The sequence below is a fragment of the Heptranchias perlo genome, chromosome 9, assembly GCF_035084215.1.
Source record: "Heptranchias perlo isolate sHepPer1 chromosome 9, sHepPer1.hap1, whole genome shotgun sequence".
Taxonomy (NCBI): Eukaryota; Metazoa; Chordata; class Chondrichthyes; order Hexanchiformes; family Hexanchidae; genus Heptranchias; species Heptranchias perlo.
In genome coordinates, this window is record NC_090333.1 from 1,612,116 (window position 1) to 1,633,388 (window position 21,273).

Below are 21,273 nucleotides of genomic sequence, written 5' to 3' on the forward strand. Positions count from 1 at the left end.
TCCTACTGATTATCTTGCCTTTTGAGAATAATACAATGTATGGCCTAATACAGCTTTCCTTATCACTCGTATGGAGATGTTTATCATTATAATGGGCCAGTGAAGTAGCCCTGCATCAAACATGTGTATGGATACCGGCGGGAACAGGAGTCGGCCATTCAGCCCCTTGAACCTGTTCTGCATTGAATTAGAAAATGGTTGATCTGTATCTCAACTCCATTTACCCGCCTTTGTTCCATATCCCTTGATACCCTGACATAACAAGGATCTAGCGATTTTAGTCTTGAATATTTCAATTGATTCAACATCGAACTGGGCAGCAAGTACCAGCTTTCCACCACCCTTTGTATGAAAAAGTGCTAATTGATTTCACTTGTAAACGGCCTAACTCTAATTTTAAGATATGCCCTCTTGTTCTGGATTCCCCCACCAGAGGAAATAGCTTCTCTGTATCCTTTAATTGTAAACACCTTGATTAGATGACTCCTCAATCTCCTATACTCGAGTGAATACAAACCAAGTTTATGCAGTCTGTTCTCGAAATTTAACTCTTTCAGCCCTGGTGTCATTCTGGTGAATCTGTGCTGTACACATTCCAAGACCAATATATCGTTCCTGAGTTTGGTGCCCAAAACTGAACTGAACTGAACCCAACTCCAGATGGAGTCCGACGAAGGCTCTGTACAACTGAAGCATAACTTCCTCACTTTTGAATTCCAACCCCCTTGAGATAAAGGCCAACAATCCATTAGCCTTTTTGATTACTTTTTGTACCTGTGCAGTAACTTATAGTGATTTGTGGACACGGACACGTAAATCTATTTGTTTCCCACAGCTCCTGGTCTTTCACCATTAAGAAAATATTCTGACTTGTCTTTCTCAGATCCCCACATTGAACTCCATCTGCCATAGTTTTGCCCACTCACTTAGTCTGTCTATGTCCATTCCAGCTCCCATCCACACAACTTATTGTGCTTCCTAACTTGATGTTATCTGCAAACTTGGAGATACAATTCTCTATTCCTTCATCCAAGCCGCTAATACATATGGTTAAAAGCTGAAGGCCCAGTACAGATACCTGGGCAGAACACTACTTGTTTCATCCCGCCAATCGGAGAATATGGCCCATATTCTTGATGCAATAAGTTGTGAATAGTTTGTACCTATAACCATGTTGTTCCACTGATCATCATTATTCCAGTTCCTTTGAGGCCACATGAAATCTCAAGCACCTATTAGACATCCCTCCATGAAGATATGTGGTGAAACATAGTCTAAACTTGTGCAAGGACATTGCTCTCGAGCCCTTCTCCTGTGCGATCTAAAACAATCCCGTCACATTCTTAATTATTTCAGAACTTGCTTCTATGTATTCATGTACATAATTAATGAGTTATACTATGTCTTTGTAACCCATAGAGACAACATTATCTTCACTGCCTTGTGCTTAACTGTGTATTAAATATGTATTATGATTTGACTGAATAATTAAACTCTCAAAATTAAAATGCAGTCTACTTCGAACTCTATGTCGGTCATTGTAGACGGTTGAATGACAAGCAGGACTTACTGCAAGACAGGATACATGCAGCAGAGTTTTGGACATGTTTGAGTTTATGGAGGGTGGAAAGAGGTCAGCAAAGAGAGCACTGAAGTAATGTTTGGAGGTGACTTGAGGTTATGCATGAGGATACTGGCTGTGAAGGGGTTAAGGTCGGGGCAGAGGCATGTGTTGTTGTGGAAGTAAGTGCTTTTAGTGATGGAAAGAATACGGAGTCTGAAACTAAGCTCAGTTGAGCAGGATGCCAAGGCTGCAAACAGTCTGGTTGAGCCTGAGATAGCGGCGAGGGAGAGGGATGGAATCAGTGACAATGGAGCAGAGTTTGTGGTGGGGGCTGAAGACAACCATTTCAATCTTCCTGGTATTGAGCTGGAGGGAGCTGTGGCTCATCCAAGACTAGATGTCTTTACGAGTAGTCTGATAGCACAGAGACAGTTGAGGGAGGTAGCAGGGAGATAGAATTGGGAGTCATTGGCATATATGTGGAATCTGACTGCTTACCTGTGAATGATGCCACCACATAGATGATGCTCTCCGTTATTAGCCGAGGTATAGAATACAAAAGCAGGCATGTAATGATGGAACTGTATAAAACGCTGGTAAGGCCACAGCTGGAGTATTGTGCGCAGTTCTGATCACCACATTACAGGAAGGACGTAATTGCTGTGGAGAGAGCGCAGAGAAGATTTACAAGAATGTTGCCAGGGCTTGAAAATTGCAGCTACGAGGAGAGATTGGATAGGCTGGGGTTGTTTTCCTTGGAGCAGAGGAGGCTGAGGGGAGACTTGTTTGAGGTGTACAAAATTATGAGGGGCCGAGATAGAGGAGACAGGAAGTACCTGTTTCCCCTAGCGGAGAGTTCAAGAATTAGAGGACATAGATTTAAGCTGATTGGCGGAAGGATTAGAGGGGACATGAGGAAAAACTTTTTTACCCAGAGGTGGTGGGGGTTTGGAATTCGCTGCCCGAATTGGTGGTAGAGGCAGGGACCCTCAACTCTTTTAAAAAGTACCTGGACCTGCACCTAAAGTGCTGTAAGCTGCAGGGCTACGGACCGGATGCTGGAAGGTGGGATTAGAATGGGCACCTGGTTGTTCTTCGAGCCGGTGCGGACACGATGGGCCGAATGGCCCCTTCTGTGCTGTATCTTTTCCATGGTTCTATTGATGTCACAATGGGAAATGGCTGGGGATGTCAGGATTACAGGAGGAGGAGGTGCTTAAAAGATTGGCAATGCTCAAAGTAGAAAAGTCACCCGGTCCAGATGGGATGCATCCTCGGTTATTGAGGGAAGTAAGGGTGGAAATTGCGTTGGGTCTGGCCACAATCTTCCAATCCTCCTTTAGATATGGGGATGGTGCCGGAGGACTGGAGGATTGCAAATGTTATACCCCTGTTCAAAAAAGGGAGAGGGATAAACCCGGCAATTGCAGTCAGCCTAACGTCGGTGGTGGGGAAACTTTTAGGGACAACAATCCGGGACAAAATGAATCAGCAGAAGAGCCAGAGGTGACGAGAGGAAACATTTTTTAATGCAGTGAGTTGTAATGATCTGGAATGCACTGCCTGAAAGGGTGGTGGAAGCAGATTCAATAGTAACTTTCAACAGAGAATTAGATAAATACTTGAAGGGAAATAACTTACAGGGCTGTGGGGAAAGAGCAGAGGGAGTGGGATTAATTGGATAGTTCTTTCAAAGAGCCAGCACAGGCATGAGGGGCCGAATGGCCGCCTCCTGTGCTGTATCTACTATAATACAAAGGGAACAGGGGGAGATGGAGAGACAAGAGCAGAGGGAAAAGCAGAAAGTGGATGGATACTTCAAAGGAAAAATTTGGCGACAGTGAATTAGCTGGGGAGTGGGACTAATTGGACAGCTCTTTCAAAGAGCCGGCACCGGCTCGATGGGCCAATGGGCTCCTTCTGTGCTGTTTGATTCTGATTCTATAACAGATGGGGAACAGGGAAAGAGCAACCACAAAGCAGACGGGTAACAGACAAAGAAGCAGCAGGTTAAAATAAAGCAAGGAACATTGAAATGAGACAATTGAGGTGATTGTAATGAAAGGAAGATCCTTCTTTTCATTAATGCTCCAGTGAGCAATGGAGCTTTGGAGGTGAGTGAGGGCTCCCCTCAGTTTCAGCTCACTGACTCTGTGCACAATGGCTAACAGGGCCCTGGCCTCCACAGGTAGTAGGCCTTATTCCTGGCTCCCAGCAGGAGGTCTGACCTCACACAGGCCCAGGAAGGAACCACCTGGGTCACTGCACCAAGACAGAAGGCCCTCCCCCTCACAGACAGACTCACCTTGGACCCTTCCACAGAAGGGGGCTGGGTTTGAGACAGAGAAAGCAGTTACCTGGTAGGTTGGGGGCTTTGGACTGGGAGGAGAAGACTTTTGACTGACAAGCTTCTGCTCCATCAGGGGAGGCAGATGCACTGGCCCCTCTCTCTCTTACTCCTGGGATGTGCTACTGTAGGCAGGTTGGTGAGTATTACTCTTGATCTCTGTCTTGCTGCACAGGTAATGAAAGTGTATTGGAGGATGGTGTGTGGGAGACCTCTTGCTCTGTGGATTTTTACTGATGTTTTGAATGTGGATTTTTACTGATGGAATCATAGAACCTTACAGCACAGAAAGATTTAAATGACAAGTGATGCCTGTACAAGTAATGAAAGTATATTGTAGGACAGTGCAAGTGTCTCTCTATCTTTAAACTCTTGGGTTAAATTTGTTAACTCCTGAAAACAGGTGCTGGGATCGCGGTCGGTGATTAACCTTCGCCTGTTGTTTGCGATGCAGGCAGCACGTAACATTCGTGCCACCTGATGATTTATGATTACAGTGAGTCCCCATCCCTGATTCAAAATTAGTTTCCTTGGGATGTCCAGCACGCTATCCTCTTCCTCTACTGTAAATACTGACGCAAAGTAATTAACGTAGTAAAAACAGGCTGAGGTACAGTGACTACCACAGACAGAGACAGTGAGAGAGACAAACATTGCTTGAAGCACAGACACAGAGACCTGTACACACGGACTGCACAGTGTCACAGGGGGAAATGGAAGCAAACGTCGTGATTATAAAGGGAACGGGGGGAGACGGAGAAAAAGAGCAGAGGGAAAAGCAGAAAGTGGATGTATACTTCAAAAGGAAAAATTTGCAGGGCTACAGGGAATTAGCAGGGAGTGGGATTAATTGGATAGATCTTTCAAAGAGTCAGCCCAATGGCCTCCTTCTGTGCTGTTTGATTCTATGACCGATAGGGAACAGGGAAAAAGCAATCAAAAAGCAGATGGATAACAGACAAAGAAGTAGCAGGTTAAAATAAAAGAAAGGAAACTTTTGAAATCAGACAATTGAGGTGAGTTTAATGAAAGGAAGGTGTGAGCAAAGGAGCTTTGCAGGTGATTGAGGGCTCCGTTCAGTTCATTTGCTCACTGCCTGTCTGCACACAATGGTGAAAAGAGCTCTGTCCTCTCCAGAGCAGAGAAGGTTAAGGCGAGATTTGATAGAGGTGTTCAAAATCATGAACTGTTTTGATAGAGTAAATAAGGAGAAACTGTTTCCAGTGGCAGAAGGGTCGGTAACCAGAGGACACAGATTTAAGTTGATCGACAAAAGAACCAGAGGCAACATGAGGAAACATTTTTTTTTACGCAGTGAGTTGTGATGATCTGGAATACACTGCCTGAAAGGGCGGTGGAAGCAGATTCAATCGTAACTTTCAAAAGGGAATTGGATAAATACTTGAAGGGAAAAAGTTACAGGGCTATGTGGAAAGAGCAGGGGAGTGGGATTAATTGGATCGCTCTTTCAAAGAGCCAGCACAGGCTCGATGGGCTGAATGGCCTCCTCCTGTGTTGTAGCCAATCTAAGATTCGATGAAAATACTGCGGATGCTGGAAATCTGAAATAAAAAGAGAAAATGCTGGAAATATTCATCAAGTCAGGCAGCATCTCTGGAGAAAGAAACAGAGTTAATGTTTCAGGTCAAAGACCTTTCATCAGAACTGGAAGAAGCTAAAGATTTAACAGTTTTTAAGCAAGTACAGAGCCAGGGAATGGGCGGTAGGAAGGGGAGGGAGGGAAAGGCCTGTGATAGGGTGGTGGGCAGGAGTGATTAAATGACAAAAGAGATGATGGTGCAAGGCAAGGAGGGTGATAACGGGACAATGAAAGAAACAAAAGATGGTCCAGAGGAGCTGTAAATGGTAACAGCGGAACGATTACCAGCACTCGCTGTCCGATACAATGGGAGCAGTGGTTATGATCTGAAGTTATTGAAATCATGGTTGAGTCCAGAAGGTTGTAAAGTGCCTAAACGAAAGATGAGGAGCTGTTCCTCGAGCTTCAGTTGAGCTTCATTGGAACAGTGTAAGAGGCCGAGGACAGAGAGGTCAGAGTAGGTGTGGGACGGGGAATTAAAATGGCAAGTGACCGGCAGGTCAGGGTCACACTTGTGGACAGAGCGGAGGTGTTCAGCAAAGCGATCACCCAGTCTGCGTTTGGTCTCCCCAGTGTAGAGGAGACCGCATGTGTGCAGCGGATACAGTATAGTAAATTGAAAGAAGTACAAGTAAATCACTGTTTCACCTGCAGGTTACATCAAGTACAGTTCAATGAAACACATTGGACATAATTACAGTTCATGACACTCGAGGGTGCCTCATTGCATTACGCTCAATGCACATTGTTGATAACAGGTACGTTACAGATTCTTTACAGGTTCATTACAGATTCATTACAGTTACATTACATCAATTTGAATTTTACATTCTGCCCGAGGGGGTTTTTCCCTGATTGCAGCCCCTTGGTTTACAATGGCGGGAAGGCTCTAAACGGTTGCCTTTCCCCACAGAGCCTTTGCGGCGGCCGCACCCATCCTCAGTGCGTCCCTCAGCACGTAGTCCTGGACCTTGGAATGTGCCAGTCTGCAACACTCGGTCGAGGACAGCTCCTTGTGCTGGAAGACCAGCAAGTTTCGGGCAGACCAAAGGGCGTCTTTCACCGAGTTGATGGTCTTCCAGCAGCAGCTGATGTCCGTCTCAGTGTGCGTCCCCGGGAACAGCCCATAGAGCACAGAATCCTGTGTTACGGAACTGCTCGGGACGAACCTGGACAGATACCACTGCATCTCTCTCCAGACCTTCTTTGCAAAGGCACATTCCATAAGGAGATGGGTGACGGTCTCGTCTCCACCGCAGCCTCCTCTGGGACAGCGCGCGGTGGCGCTGAGAGCCCGGGAGTGCATGAAGGATCTGACGGGAAGGGCCCTTCTCACCACCAGCCAAGCTAGGTCTTGGTGCTTGTTTGAAAGCTCTGGCGATGAGGCGTTCTGCCAAATGACATTGACAGTCTGCTCGGGGAACCAACCGACAGGATCCACCATCTCCTTTTCCCGCAGGGTCTCGAGGACGTTACGTGCGGACCACTTGCTGATCGCCTTGTGGTCAAAGGTGTTTTCCTGCACAAACCTTTCCACGAAGGACAGGTGGGGCGGAACGGTCCAACTGGACGGAGCGTTCCGTGGCAGCGTGGCCAGGCCCATCCTTCTCAACACCGGGGACAGGTAGAACCTCAGCACGTAGTGACACTTTGTGTTTGCGTACTGAGGGTCTATGCACAGCTTGATGCAGCCGCACACAAAGGTGGCCATCAGGATGAGGGCCACGTTGGGCACGCCTTTCCCCCCTTTCTCTGGAGATTTGTACATCGTGACCCTGCGGACACGGTCCATTTTTGATCTCCAGACAAAGTGGAAGATGGCTCGGGTGACTGTCGCGGCGCAGGAGCGAGGTATGGGCCAGACCTGCGCCACGTACAGCAACACCGAGAGCACCTCGCACCTGATGACCAGGTTCTTGCCCACGATCGAGAGGGATCGTTGATCCCACAGTCCCAGTTTCTGCTTAACCTTGGAGATACGCTCCTCCCAGTTTTTGGTGCACGCCCCGGCCCCCCCGAACCAGATCCCCAGCACCTTCAGGTAATCCGACCTGACGGTGAAGGGGACAAAGGATCGGTCGGTCCAGTTCCCAAAGAACATGGCCTCGCTCTTGCTACGATTTACCCTGGCCCCCGAGGCCAGTTCGAACTGGTCGCAGATGCTCATCAATCTGCGGACCGACAGCTGATCCGAGCAAAAGACGGCGACGTCATCCATGTACAGGGAGGCCTTGACCTGAGTGCCTCCGCTGCCTGGGATCGTCACCCCTCTTATGCCCGCATCCCTCCTGATGGACTCGGCAAAGGGTTCGATGCAACACACAAACAAGACGGAGGAGAGAGGACAGCCCTGCCTGACTCCAGATTTGATCGGAAAGCTTTCTGATTCCCACCCGTTGATTGAAACTGCGCTACTGATGTTTGTGTGGAGCAGTTGGATCCAATTGCGGATTCCCTCCCCAAACCCCATTTTGGAGAGCACGTCCATCATGTAGAGTCATAGAGTCATAGAGTTATACAGCACGGATAGAGGCCCTTCGGCCCATTGTGTCCGCGCCGGCCATCAAGCCCAGTCTAATCTAATCCTATATTCCAGCATTTGGTCCGTAGCCTTGTATGCTATGGCATTTCAAGTGCTCATCCAAATGCTTCTTGAATGTTGTGAGGGTTCCTGCCTCCACAACCCTCTCAGGCAGTGAGTTCCAGACTCCAACCACTCTCTGGGTGAAAAAGTTCTTTCTCAAATCCCCTCTAAACCTCCCACCTTTTACCTTGAATCTATGCCCCCTTGTTATAGAACCCTCAACGAAGGGAAAAAGCTCCTTAGTATCCATCCTATCTGTGCCCCTCATAATTTTGTACACCTCAATCATGTCCCCCCTCAGCCTCCTCTGCTCCAAGGAAAACAAACCCAATCTTCCCAGTCTCTCTTCATAGCTGAAGCGCTCCAGCCCTGGTAACATCCTGGTGAATCTCCTCTGCACCCTCTCCAAAGCGATCACATCCTTCCTGTAGTGCGGCGACCAGAACTGCACACAGTACTCCAGCTGTGGCCTAACCAGTGTTTTATACAGCTCCATCATAACCTCCTTGCTCTTATATTCTATGCCTCGGCTAATAAAGGCAAGTATCCCATATGCCTTCTTTACCACCTTATCTACCTGTTCCGCCGCCTTCAGGGATCTGTGAACTTGCACACCAAGATCCCTCTGACCCTCTGTCTTGCCTAGGGTCCTCCCATTCATTGTGTATTCCCTTGCCTTGTTAGTCCCTCCAAAGTGCATCACCTCGCACTTTTCCGGGTTAAATTCCATTTGCCACTGTTCCGCCCATCTGACCAACCCATCTATATCGTCCTGCAGACTGAGGCTATCCTCCTCGCTATTTACCACCCTACCAATTTTTGTATCATCAGCGAACTTACTGATCATACCTTTTACATTCATATCCAAGTCGTTAATGTAGACCACAAACAGCAAGGGACCCAGTACAGATCCCTGTGGTACCCCACTGGCCACAGGCTTCCAGTCACAAAAACAACCTTCGACCATCACCCTCTGCCTTCTGCCACTAAGCCAGTTTTGTATCCAAAGTGCCAAGGCACCATGGACTCCATGGGCTCGTACCTTCTTGACCAGTCTCCTGTGGGGGACTTTATCGAAGGCCTTACTGAAATCCATGTATACCACATCCACTGCGTTACCCTCATCCACACGCCTAGTCACCCCCTCAAAAAATTCAATCAAATTAGTCAGACATGATCTTCCCTTGACAAAGCCATGTTGACTATCCCTGATTAATCCTTGCTTCTCCAAGTGGAGACTAATTTTGTCCTTCAGAATTTTTTCCAATAATTTTCCTACCACTGATGTTAGGCTCACTGGCCTGTAGTTCCCAGATTTTTCCCTACTCCCCTTCTTGAATAATGGTACTACATTAGCGGTTCTCCAGTCCTCTGGCACATCCCCTGTGGCCAGAGAGGTTCTGAATATATGTGTTAGAGCCCCCGCAATCTCCTCCTTTGCCTCACACAGTAGCCTGGGATACATTTCGTCCGGGCCTGGGGATTTATCCATTTTTAGGCCTGCTAAAACCGCCAATACCTCCTCCCGCTCGATGTTAATATGTTCGAGTATATCACAGTCCCCCTGCCGTATTTCTATGTCTGCGTCGTCCTTCTCTTGGTCCTACGTGTGGGATATTCTGTCAAAGGCCTTCTCCTGGTCCAGGCTGATCAGGCAGGTGTTCACCCCCCTGTCCTGTACGTAGGCAATCGTATCCCTGAGTAGCGCCAGGCTATCAGAGATCTTCCTGCCGGGTACGGCGCAGGTCTGATCGGGGTGGATCACCACCTCCAGGGCTGACTTGACCCGATTGGCGATGACCTTGGACAGAATTTTGTAGTCCACGTTAAGTAGTGAGATGGGTCGCCAATTTTTGATTTCTTCCCTCTCCCCCTTCTGCTTGTAGATGAGGGTGATGATGCCTTTCCTCATGGAGTCTGACATGCTGCCTGCCAGGAGCATACCCCCGTACACTTCCAGCAGGTCTGGGCCTATCCAGTCCCACAGAGCTGAGTACAACTCCATCGGTAAGCCGTCGCTTCCGGGAGTCTTACTCTTCTCCAAGGAACGGACGGCCTTTGTCAGTTCGTCCAGAGTTCGCGGGTGATCCAGACTCTCCCGCTTGCTGTCGTCTAGAACCTCCGTGATAGACGACAAGAAGGAGTGGGAGGCCACGCTGTCTGTGGGCTTCGCGTCGTACAGTCCGGCATAAAAGGATTTGCAGATCCTCAGTATGTCGGGCTGCGAGGACGTGACTGAGCTGTTCTCTTCCTTCAGGCTGCTGATCACAGAGCTCTCTCTGTACACCTTTTGGAAGAAGAAGCGCGAGCAAGTCTCGTCCTGCTCCACGGAGCGGACTCTGGACCGGAAGATGATCTTGGAGGCCTCGGAGGCAAAGAGCGAGGCTTGCTGGTCCTTCACCTCTCTGAGTTCCTCCCCGACATCGATCCCCATCGACTGCAGCAGGAGAAGATTCTGCATGCTTTTCTGGAGTCGGGACGTTTCCCTCTGCCTCTCTCTCGCTTTCTGAACACCTTTGAGGATGAAGAACCTCTTGATGTTCGCCTTGATGGCTTCCCACCAGTGCACTGGGGAGTCAAAGAGGGGCTTTACGGTTCTCCAACCTTTGTAATCCCTCGTCAGTTCCTCAATGTTTTCCGGGGTCAACAGTTTCACGTTCAGCTTCCATGTCCCCATGTGATAGACACCGACAGAGGGAGATAAATAAAGGTGAGACTCAGTACAGTACGACAGAGAGACACCAGCAGAGAGGGATAATGTGTGACTGAGTACAGTGAGTAATAGAGACAAACCAACAGAGGGAGTTAGTTAAAAGTGAGACTCAGTATAGTGAGTGATACACAGAGACACCAAGAGGGGCGACAGATTAAGGTGAGACTGAGTACAGGAGGTGATAGAGGGAGATAGATAAAGGTGTGACTCAGTACAGTAATTGAAACAGACACCAACAGAGAGAGATAGATAAAGGTGTGAGTGATACAGAGGGAGATAGATCCAGTTGTGTATTGGTAAATATAAAGACACAGAAAGGGAAGAGTTTGATCAAGGTCCTGACCATTCCACCTGTTTAAATGAGGGGTGATGCAGTGCAGTGAACGGATCTGCACTGTTCTGTGTGATACATGTAGAAAATGAAAGTGTTCAGTAAAAACAGGTTGAGGCACAGTGACTCCCACAGACAGACAGCGAGAGCGAGACAAACAATGCTTGAAGCACATGCTTCAAGTGCAGAGGACTTCTGCACACAGATGTCTTTGTGAATGGAAATCCGTTTCCAGTGGTGTGCCACAGGGCTCAGTGTTGGGTCCCTTGCTGTTTGTGGTATATATTAATGATTTGGACTTGAATGTAAGGGGCATGATTGGCAAATTTGCAGACGACACAAAAATTGGCCGTGTAGTTGATAGTGAAGAGGATAGCTGTAGACTCCAAGAAAATATCAATGGTTTGGTGGAGTGGGCGGAAAAGTGGCAAATGGAGTTCAACCCGGAGAAGTGTGAGGTAATGCACTTAGGGAGGGCAAACAGTAAACGGGAACACGCAGTAAACGGGAATATATTGAGAGGGGTAGAGGAAGTGAGAGATCTTGGAGTGCGTGTGCACAGGTCCCTGAAGGTGGCAGTACAGGTAGATAAGGTTGTGAAGAAGGCATATGGAATGCTCTCCATTATTAGCCGAGGTATAGAATAAAAAGCAGGGATGTAATGATGGAACTGTATAAAATGCTGGTAAGGCCACAGCTGGAGTATTGAGCGCAGTTCTGGTCACCACATTACAGGAAGGATGTAATTGCTGTGGAGAGAGTGCAAAGAAGTATTACAAGAATGTTGTCAGGGCTTGAAAATTGCAGCTATGAGGAGAGATTGGATAGGCTGGGGTTGTTTTCCTTGGAGCAGAGGAGGCTGAGGGGAGACTTGATTGAGGTGTACAAAATTATGTGGGGCCCAGATAGAGTAGACAGGAAGTACCTGTTTCCCCTAGCGGAGAGTTCAAGAACGAGAGGACATTGATTTAAGATGATTGGCGGAAGGATTAGAGGGGACATGAGGAAAAACTTTTTTACCCAGAGGGTGGTGGGTGTATGGAATTCACTGCCCGAATTGGTGGTAGAGGCAGGGACCCTCAACTCTTTTAAAAAGTACCTGGACCTGCACCTAAAGTGCTGTAAGCTGCAGGGCTACAGACCGGATGCTGGAAGGTGGGATTAGAATGGGCACCTGGTTGTTCTTCGAGCCGGTGCGGACACGATGGGCCGAATGGCCCCTTCTGTGCTGTATCTTTTCCATGGTTCTATTGATGTCACAATGGGAAATGGCTGGGGATGTCAGGATTACAGGAGGAGGAGGTGCTTAAAAGATTGGCGATGCTCAAAGTAGAAAAGTCACCCGGTCCAGATGGGATGCATCCGAGGTGATTGAGGGAAGTAAGGGTGGAAATTGCGTTGGGTCTGGCCACAATCTTCCAATCCTCCTTTAGATATGGGGATGGTGCCGGAGGACTGGAGGATTGCAAATGTTATACCCCTGTTCAAAAAAGGGGAGAGGGATAAACCCGGCAATTGCAGTCAGCCTAACGTCGGTGGTGGGGAAACTTTTAGGGACAACAATCCGGGACAAAATGAATCAGCAGAAGAGCCAGAGGTGACGAGAGGAAACATTTTTTAATGCAGTGAGTTGTAATGATCTGGAATGCACTGCCTGAAAGGGTGGTGGAAGCAGATTCAATAGTAACTTTCAACAGAGAATTAGATAAATACTTGAAGGGAAATAACTTACAGGGCTGTGGGGAAAGAGCAGAGGGAGTGGGATTAATTGGATAGTTCTTTCAAAGAGACAGCACAGGCACGAGGGGCTGAATGGCCACCTCCTGTGCTGTATCTACTATAATACAAAGGTAGTCATGATGTGGAGATGCCGGTGATGGACTGGGGTTGACAATTGTAAACAATTTTACAACACCAAGTTATAGTCCAGCAATTTTATTTTAAATTCACAATTTAAAAAGCTTGTGAATTTAAAATAAAATTGCTGGACTATAACTTGGTGTTGTAAAATTGTTTACAATAATACAAAGGGAACAGGGGGAGATGGAGAGACAAGAGCAGAGGGAAAAGCAGAAAGTGGATGGATACTTCAAAGGAAAAATTTGTCTACGGTGAATTAGCTGGGGAGTGGGACTAATTGGACAGCTCTTTCAAAGAGCCGGCACCGGCTCGATGGGCCCAATGGGCTCCTTCTGTGCTGTTTGATTCTGATTCTATAACAGATGGGGAACAGGGAAAGAGCAACCAAAAAGCAGACGGGTAACAGACAAAGAAGCAGCAGGTAGCAGGAATAAGGCCTCCACAGGTAGTAGGCCTTATTCCTGGCTCCCAGCAGGAGGTCTCACCTCACACAGGCCCAGGAAGGAACCACCTGGGTCACTGCACCAGGACAGAAGGCCCTCCCCCTCACAGACAGACTCACCTTGGACTCTTCCACAGAAGGGGGCTGGGTTTGAGACAGAGAAAGCAGTTACCTGGTAGGTTGGGGGCTTTGGACTGGGAGGAGAAGACTTTTGACTGACAAGCTTCTGCTACATCAGGGGAGGCAGATGCACTGGCCCCTCTCTCTCTTACTCCTGGGATGTGCTACTGTAGGCAGGTTGGTGAGTATTACTCTTGATCTCTGTCTTGCTGCACAGGTAATGAAAGTGTATTGGAGGATGGTGTGTGGGAGACCTCTTGCTCTGTGGATTTTTACTGATGTTTTGAATGTGGATTTTTACTGATGGAATCATAGAACCTTACAGCACAGAAAGATTTAAATGACAAGTGATGCCTGTACAAGTAATGAAAGTATATTGTAGGACAGTGCAAGTGTCTCTCTATCTTTAAACTCTTGGGTTAAATTTGTTAACTCCTGAAAACAGGTGCTGGGATCGCGGTCGGTGATTAACCTTCGCCTGTTGTTTGCGATGCAGGCAGCACGTAACATTCGTGCCACCTGATGATTTATGATTACAGTGAGTCCCCATCCCTGATTCAAAATTAGTTTCCTTGGGATGTCCAGCATGCTATCCTCTTCCTCTACTGTAAATACTGACGCAAAGTAATTAATGTCGTAAAAACAGGCTGAGGTACAGTGACTACCACAGACAGAGACAGTGAGAGAGACAAACATTGCTTGAAGCACAGACACAGAGACCTGTACACACGGACTGCACAGTGTCACAGGGGGAAATGGAAGCAAACGTCGTGATTAAAAAGGGAACGGGGGGAGACGGAGAAAAAGAGCAGAGGGAAAAGCAGAAGGTGGATGTAGACTTCGAAAGGAAAAATTTGCAGGGCTACAGGGAATTAGCAGGGAGTTGGACTAATTGGATAGATCTTTCAAAGAGTCAGCCCAATGGCCTCCTTCTGTGCTGTTTGATTCTATGACCGATAGGGAAGAGGGAAAAAGCAATCAAAAAGCAGATGGATAACAGACAAAGAAGTAGCAGGTTAAAATAAAAGAAAGGAAACTTTTGAAATCAGACAATTGAGGTGAGTTTAATGAAAGGAAGGTGTGAGCAAAGGAGCTTTGCAGGTGATTGAGGGCTCCGTTCAGTTCATTTGCTCACTGCCTGTCTGCACACAATGGTGAAAAGAGCTCTGTCCTCTCCAGGTAGCAGACCTTAGACCAGGCTCCCAGCAGGAGGTCTCACCTCACACAGCCCCGGGAAGGAACAATCTGGGTCACTGCACCAAGACAAAATGCCCTCCCCCCTCACAGACAGACTCACCTTGGACTCTTCCACAGAAGGGGGCTGGGTTTGAGACAGAGAAAGCAGTTAGCTGGTAGGTTGGGGGCTTTGGACTGGGAGGAGAGGACTTTTGACTGACAAGTTTCTGTTATATCAGGGGAGGTAGGTGCACTGACCCCTCTCTCTCTCACTCTTTCTCCTGGGATGTGTTATTGAAGACGGACTGGTGAGTGTAAGCATGTTTAAACTCTTGGTCCCTGTCTCACTGTACAGGTAATGAAAGTGTATTGTAGGATGGTGCGTGCGGGACTCCTTGCTCTAACAGTGATTGAGTGTGTGCGAGACTCCTTGCTCTGTGGATCTTGACCGGAGATGTGTGTGTGGATTTTGACTGATGGAATCGTAGAATCTTATAGGACAGGAGGATTTAAATAACAGGTGATGCAGTGCCCTGAGGAGAAGGGATCTGCACTGTTCTGTGTGGTACAAATGGAGAATAAGAGAGTTCAATAAAAATCCTGGGATGTGCTATTGCAGGCGGGTTGGTGAGTATTAGTGTGTTTAAACTCTGATCTCGGTCTCGCTGCACAGACAATGAAAGTATATTGTAGGATGGTGTGTGCGAGACTCCTTGCTCTGTATTTTTACTGATGAATGTGGATTTTCACTGATGTGAGTGTGGAGATTTACTGATGATGTGAGTGTGGAGATTGAGCACAGAGTTTGGGAAAGACAGAGAGTGAGCCTCGAACGGAGTGAACACATTCAACTGGGAATTTGGTGCATGTGGGAATTAGGTGCAGAGGGGGAAGGAGGTGCTAAGTGATTTAAACCCAAGAACTGTAGACTTAGACTGAGCGGAGCATAAAGGGAGACGCAGGAGGAATCAAAACAAGGCAAGGAGGCGCGCCGAGGGCAGGTCAGTCAGTATTTAGTTCATTGGTTAGTGTTTTTTAGTGGTTGGTTCGTGTTTTACTGTCAGATAAACAGTAAAGTGCCTTAAAGCTAAAGAAACAGTTTCCATGGCAGGACAGCTGGGGCCCGTCCCATGCACATCCTGTGCCATGTGGGAACTCCAGAACGCACTTTGTGTCCTGGAAAACCACATGTACAGGAAGTGCCGCCATCTGCTGGAGTTCAAGCTCAGGGCTTCTGAGTTTGAGGGGCGGCTGGCGTCACTACAGTGAATGCGGGAAGCTGAGAGTTTTGTGGATAGCACGTTTCAGGAGGTGGTCACCCCCCAGCTGCAGAGAGTTCAGGTGGAGAGGGAGTGGGTGTCCACCGGACAGACAAGAAGGAACAGGCAGGCCGTGCAGGAGTCCCCTGGGAGTGTGGCACTCACAAATTGGTATTCAGTGTTGAGTCCCAGTGAGGGTGTTGACACCATGGGGGAGTGCAGTCTGGAGCAAATCCACGGCACCGTGGGAGACGCGGCTGCACAGGGTCGGGGGGAGGGGGGGCACAAGAAATGCAGCTGTTATAGAGGATTCGAAAGTCCGGGGGATAGACAGGCATTTCTGCAACCGGCGACGTGAGTCCCACATGGTGTGTTGCCTCCCTGGTGCCAGGGTAAAGGACATCACTGAGAGGGTGCGGAACATTTTGAGGGGGGGCAGGGGAACAGCCAGAAGTCGTGGTCTATGTGGGAACCAATGACATAGGAAGGAAAGGGGTTGAGGTTCTGCAGCGTTTCAGGAGCTAGGGAGGAAGTTAAAAAGCAGGACCTCAAAGATAGTAATTTCTGGATTACTCCCAGTGTCTCGTGCTGGTGAGTGTAGGAATAGTAGGATAAGACAAGTTAATGCGTGGCTGGAGCAATGGTGCAGGAGAGAGGGCTTCAGGTTCCTGGGGCATTGGGACCAGTTCTGTAGGAGGGATCTGTTCAAGATGGACGGGTGACACCTCAACAGAACTGGGACCAGTGTCCTCATGGGGAGGTTAACTCGTGCTGTGGGGGAGGTTTAATATAATATAATTGGAATATAATGTGGGAAAATGTGAAGTCATCCACTTTGGGAGGAAAAATAAAAAAGCAAAATATTATTTGAATGGAGAAATACTACAAAATGCTGTGGTACAGTGGGATCTGGGTGTCCTCGTACATGACACACAAAAAGTCAACATACAGGTGCAGCAGGTAATCTGGAAGGCAAACGGACTATTGGCCTTTATTTCTCGGGGGATGGAGTATAAAAGCAGGGAAGTCATGCTACAACTGTACAGGGTGCTGGTGAGACCACACCTGGAGTACTGCGTACAGTTCTGGTGCCCTTATTTAAGGAAGGACATACTTGCATTGGAGGCAGTTCAGAGAAGGTTCACGAGGTTGATTCCGGGTATGGAAGGGTTGTCTTATGAGGAAAAATTGAACAGGTTGGGTCTATACTCATTGGAATTCAGAAGAATGTGAGGAGATCTTCTTGAAACATACAAGATTCTGAGGGGACTCGATAGGGTAGATGCTGAGAGGATGTTACCCCTCATGGGGGAATCGAAAACCAGGGGGCATAGTCTCAGAATAAGGGGTGACCGGTTTAGACTGAAATGAAGTGGAATTTCTTCTCCCAGAGGATCGTGAATCTTTGGAATTCTTTACCCCAAAAAGCTGTGGAGGCTGAGTCATTGAATACATTCAAGGCTGAGTCAGACAAATTTTTAATCAGCAAGGGAGTCAAAGGATATGGGGAAAGGGCGGGAAAGTGGAGTTGAGGTAAAAATCAGATCAGGCATGGTCTCATTAAATGGTGGAGTCGGCTCGAGGGGCCGAATGGCCTACTCCTGCTCCTATCTCGATGGTCTTATGGTGAAAACTAATTTGGCAGGGGAATGGGCACCAGGAGGAAATATTTGAGAGGAGAAACAAGATGCACAGAGGACTGGGAGGGACAAGTAGCACTCGATTAAAGAATAGTTCAGAAATAGGGATCAGTCAGGGGGAAAATGCGAGGCAGTTTAAGATGAGATTGTGGGAGTACCTTCATCACACGGACTGCAGCGGTTCAAGAAGGCGGCTCACCACCACCAGCAACACCCACATTCCATGAACGAATCAGAAAAAAGATTGGAGTGCATTTGCGTAAATGCACGTAGTGTGGTAAATAAGGTTGGTGAGCTGCAGGCTCAAGTCGCCACATGGGACAATGATATAGTGGCAATAACAGAGACCTGGCTCAAAGAAGGGGAGGATTACGTACTTAATATTCCTGGCTACAAGGTATTCAGGAGAAAGAGGGAAGGATAGAAAGGAGGGGGGACTAGCAGTGTTGATCAAAGAAACTGTTATAGCACTGGAAAGGGATGATGTTGTTGAGGGGTCAAAGACAGAATCTATTTGGTTAGAATTAAGGGACAATAGAGGAACTATTATGTTACTGGGTGTACACTGCAGGCCACCAAATAGTGGGGAGGAGAGAGAGGAGAACATTTGCAGGCAAATTACAGAAAGATGCAAGAACTATAGGGCAGTAATAATGGGGGACTTCAATTATCCTAATATAGATTGGGATAGTAACAGTATAAAGGGCAAAGAGGGGGAGGAATTCCTGAAATGTGTTCCAGAGAGCTTTCTGGAACAGTGTGTTTCCAGCCCAACCAGGAAGGAAACAGTGCTGGACCTAGTTCTGGGGAATGAAGTGGGGCAGGTAGAGCATGTTTCAGTGGGGGAGCATTTGGGGAACAGTGATCATAATGTCATTAGGTTTAGAATAGTAATGGAAAAGGACAAGGAACAATCAAATGTGAAAATGCTTAACTGGAGAAGGGCAAATTTCAGTCAGTTAAAAGAGATCATGCCCAGGTGGAGTGGAATCAAAAATCGGCAGGCAAAACGGTAATTGAACGATGGGAGGCCAGTAAGGAGAAGTCTGTTCGAGTGCAGAGTAGACACATCCCAATGAGGGGAAAAGGGCGTTACAAAGCTAGAGCTCCCTGAATGACTAAAGATATCGAGATTAAAATGAAACATAAAAAGGAGGCTTATGATGAATGTAAGGTTCATAATACAGTAGAGAACCAGGCTGAATAATGGAAGTACAGTGGAGACCTTGTTTAAAATAAAGGGAATAATAGGGGCAAAGAGAGAGGATGAGAATAGATTAGAGGCTAATATAAAAGGGAACCCAAAAGTCTTTCATAAACACACGAATAGTAAAAGGGTAGTCAAAGGAGATCTTCTTGTGCAGGCAGAGGATATGGCTGAGGTCCTAAATGAATACTTTGCATCGGTCTTCACTAGAGAAGAGGATGCTGCCATTGTACCAGTAAAGGAGGAGGTGGTAGTGATGTTGGACAGGATAAAAATAGATAAAGAGGAGATACTTAAAAGATTGGCAGGGCTCAAAGTAGAAAAGTCACCTGGTCCAGATGGGATGCAATCCAGGTTACTGAGGGAAGTAAGGGTAGAAATTACAGAGGCTCTGGCCACAATCTTCTAATCCTCCTTCGATACGGGGATGGTGCTGGAGGATTGCAAATGTTACACCCCTGTTCAAAAAAGGGGCGAGGTATAAACCCGGCAATTCCAGGCAGTCAGCCCAACATCGGTGGTGAGGAAACTTTGAGGCAAAAATCCAGACAAAATAAATTGGCACTTGGAAGAGTATGGGCTAATAAATGAAAGTCAGCGTGGATTTGTTAAAGGAAAATCGAGTTTGACTAACTTGATTGAGTTCTTTGATGAAGTAACGGAGAGGGTTGATATTGTGTTTATGGACTTTAAAAGGCAATTGATAAAGTACCGCATAATAGACTTGTTAGCAAAATTAAAGCCCATGCGATTAAAACGACAGTGGCAGCATGGATATAAACTTGGCTATGGGATAGAAAGCAGAGAGTACTGGTGACCGGTTATTTTTCAGACTGGAGGGAAGTATAGAGTGGTGTTCCCCAGGGGTCAGTATTCGGACCACTGCTATTTTTAATATATATTAGTGACCTGGACTTGGATCTGGAGGGTATAATTTCAAAGTTTGCAGATGACACAAAACTCGGAAAAGTAGTAAACAATGTGGAGGATAGTAACAGACTTCAGGGGGATGTAGACAGACTGGTGAAATGGGCAGACACATGGCAGTGAAATTTACTGCAGAGAAGTGTGAAGTGATGCATTTTGGTAAGAAGAATAAGGAGAGGCAATATAAACTAAATGGTACAATTTTAAAGGGGGTGCAGGAACAGAGAGAACTGGGGGTGTATATACATTAACCTTTGAAGGTGACAGGACAAGTTGAGAAGGCTCTTAATCAAGTCCAGGATCCCATATGCTTTATTAAGAGCATAGAGTACAAAAGCAAGGAAGTTAAGTTAAACCTTTATAAAACACTGGTTAGGCCTCAACTGGAGTATTGTGTTCAATTCTGGGCACCGCACTTCAGGAAGGATGGAAAGGCCTTAGGGTTCAAAAGAGATTTACTAGAATGGAACCAGGGATGAGGGACTTCAGTGATGTGGAGAGACTGAAGAAGCTTGGGTTGTTCTCCTTGGAGCAGAGAAGGCGAAGGGGAGATTTGTTAGAGGTGCTCAATATCATGAACGGTTTTGACAGAGTAAATATGAGAAACTGTTTCCAGAGGCAGAAGGGTCAGTCACGAGTGGGTACAGAGATAAAATGATTGGCAAAAGAACCAGAGGCGACATGAGGAAACATTTTTTTATGCAGCCAGTTGTAATGATCTGGAATACACTGCCTGAAAGGGTGGATGAAGCAGATTCAATTGTAACTTTCAAAAGGGAATTGGATAAATACTTGACTTGGAAAAAAATTGACAGGGCCATGGGGAAAGACCACTGCATCGCTGCAGTATTTTCTCTGAGTATGTTATCGGATACATGTTACAATACAGGAGCAAAATTAATCTCTGAGCATTAGCACATTGTGAGTGAAGAGGTAATGAATGCTGTCAAGTGGCACTGTGTGGAGACATAAGGCATACTTACCTGGCAGGGGAGAATCTGTGATCCTGAAGGTGGATCTCCCAGGATGAGGCTAGCCCATTGCACACGGGATGCGCTGACGCCTGCGATGTCCCCAAATGCGGGATACTTAACTGCAAAATTTGTGGTAGTGGGGGACTGCGTTCGGGCTCTCCCCTGCATTGAAACTAAAAGTTTGATTTTCGATCCAGTAGTCCACCAATCGGATGGGAGGTGTTGTTTGTGTGTGTGTGTGTGTATGTGTGTGTGTACGTTGTGTCAGTCAGTGAGTCTCTCTCTCACTCAGAGGCTGCTGTGGAGGGAAAGCTTTTTAAAAAGAACTTTCATATTGAAAGAAAGATGTGTCTCAAGCTGCTGGGCCCTGTCCATTGTCACATTAACGGCAGGGCGGGGCAGGACTGCTTTGACCAGGAGACCTGTTTTCTGGGTCGGAGGTGTGACATTCCAGTGGACCTGCTTTGTGCTGATTTCCCTCCCTCCCGTCCTTCTGAACACCTTTGCCGTTTTATCGAGGGCCAAAAGC

General features: G+C 47.2%; 1 non-coding gene across 1 annotated transcript; it reads left to right on the plus strand.

Moving 5' to 3' along the window:
- Positions 1-20,745: 20,745 nt before the first annotated feature.
- On the plus strand, positions 20,746-20,909 carry LOC137325677 (U1 spliceosomal RNA). Its single transcript, XR_010963922.1, has one exon. It is a non-coding gene; the product is annotated as a U1 spliceosomal RNA (small nuclear RNA).
- The last annotated feature ends 364 nt before the right edge of the window (positions 20,910-21,273 follow it).